Source organism: Centruroides sculpturatus, unplaced genomic scaffold, assembly GCF_000671375.1.
Source record: "Centruroides sculpturatus isolate CEXI.00-Female unplaced genomic scaffold, Cexi_2.0 scaffold3031, whole genome shotgun sequence".
In the NCBI taxonomy this organism is placed as follows: Eukaryota; Metazoa; Arthropoda; class Arachnida; order Scorpiones; family Buthidae; genus Centruroides; species Centruroides sculpturatus.
Window position 1 is genome coordinate 1,187 of NW_019387120.1, and position 2,230 is coordinate 3,416.

The following is a 2,230-nucleotide window of genomic DNA, read 5'->3' on the forward strand; positions in this document are numbered from 1 at the left end:
CGAAAATTTTCTGGAGATTTCTTGACCCGTCCGGATTCGATCCCGGATTCCCCAGAGCGGTAGCTGCCACCTCGACCGCTCGGCCATCCGGCCGTCAATTTTAGTACTGTATATGTACCGCCGTAGCGAATACAGTAGCAGCATTTAAAACGGTTCATTTTATATTTAGCGAACAAAGAATTTAAGCAGTCGTCTATAGACGAATGCTTAAATTCTTACATTTATTATTTTTCTAAAACGACGAGATCTCCATGGAGCGAATATCGATCTACTTCCGATTTTGACTTAATGTAAAATTTAATAATTCTAAAACTTGAAGAAGTAAAATTCTCTCGATCGACTGTCTTTTGTAAATTGAGTGAATATATTTTAATGCCAGTCGTAAAAAGCTTTTGGCAAAAATGTTTTTCTTAATTTCATATCGTATTTACGACAAAACGTTTTTATTACTCCGTTAAATACCCCCATAGAAATGCCGAGAAGACGGACGCAGCTGCGTATCGTTTATAAAACCGGAGGTAAGTGCGCTCGTTACGATTTAATGCCCGAACCAAAAGCGGATAAAAGCGTTCCGTAGACGGAGATTGCTTCTAGTATTTCCTGGCGCCATGTCTTCGGCATTCGTCCTAACTTTCTTCTCTCTTCTGGTAATTCCAACTCGACTTTCTAATAATGTTTACTATTATAAAATGTTTTGTTATAAATAATGGGGTCGGGTAAAACTTTCAATTTATTGGTCACGAGTAACGAATAATTTGCGAGGATCGAACGTGTCGCTTGTACTTTTTATAATCATCAATTAATATCAATATATATAATAAAGGTAAGCGTACAATGTGCGTGCCGCTAAAACTCAAAACGAGTCCCGGTACGATCAAGGGAGTTTTATGGTATGGTAGACCTCTATCCCCCATCCACGAAGAAGGTTCCCGTTTTTACCCGAAGGGCGTGCTGTTGAAGATATAAGGGCTGGAAGTTTCGCCCTCTAGAAATTTCTAGAACATTCGAGAGTATTCGACAGCATTCCAGAATGTTCTGGAACGTTCGGGAACATCCCAGATCATTGTGGAGCATTCTCGAATGTTGTGGAATGTTCTGGAACATAACTAATACTGTAATCTTAATGTTCGTTGTTATTTTTTGCCCGAGCAACGCCGGGCTCATCCGCTAGTAAAAGAATAACTTTAGAAATTAATATACAGAAACGCGTTTCTTTGACACTGAATTTTAAAATAACCGTTTTTTGTGTTATTCTTTCTGGCCCGTGGACACTAAAAGGACGTTTTCTTGCCCCGTCCATCGCGGGTTCGGCCGAGCCTACCGTGACGACCACCGGGTGGCAAAGGACACGTTGCCCGGATTCGATCGGGGGTCGTCGGAGCCATAGGCCGACGTCTTAACCGCTCGGCCATTCCGTTAGCTTAAATTCGTAAGCGACACCAAAGCTAAATAAACTATGTATAGATACAACAACGACGGCCCGAATAATCCGGCTAGAATTCTAGCCCGATTATTCGGGCCATCGTTGTTGTATCTATTAAACAACTGTATCTATTTATAATCGTCGGGCGTTAAGATGTTTATTATATATAATGTATATTTCTTTTCAGATATGCGTCGATCTCTCGGCAGGTAAGTAATTTTGTACGAAGACGTACTGTACAATACAAACCACGCATTCGAGAAATAACGAGAACGTTTTTTAAAAGTACAAGACGAGAAAAGAATATTCGGAGGAAGATTCGCCAATCCGGGAGAATTTCCTTGGATGGTATTTAACTTTGATTTTCTTTTAAGCCACAAATATATTTTAAAAATTCTTAAATGATATTTTTATTACACTAATAATAGGTATTCATCAGATTGACCGATGAACTGAATTGTAGCGGGTTCCTGATTTCTCCGTCCTACGTGTTGACTGCGGCTCATTGCATGATCAGGTTATTCATTTTTCTCTATTTGTCATAGCTCTAAAATAAATTAACTTTAAGTCATTTGGAACCGAATAATTTAAAATAATTTTCCTGGCCTTTGCCATTGAAAATCTAAAAATGAAAAAAAAGAAATGAAATTCCTGTCGATGGGGATCGATTTGGCGAGAATGGCACTATTTTCTACTACGTGTGGGAACGGTTCGTATCCCACGGCGACAACTTGCGAATCGCAATGTTCGTCTCGTTGAGCGGCAGCGATTGGTGGAAAGCTAACATTTGTCCGCCTTGGCAGAAAT

At 39.8% G+C, this 2,230-nt stretch overlaps 1 long non-coding RNA gene across 1 annotated transcript; it reads left to right on the plus strand.

Moving 5' to 3' along the window:
• Positions 1-560: 560 nt before the first annotated feature.
• LOC111616171 lies at positions 561-1,942 on the plus strand. The gene is made up of 4 exons (XR_002755203.1): positions 561-647; positions 1,611-1,632; positions 1,710-1,771; positions 1,852-1,942. It is a non-coding gene; the product is annotated as an uncharacterized LOC111616171 (long non-coding RNA).
• Positions 1,943-2,230: the final 288 nt, after the last annotated feature.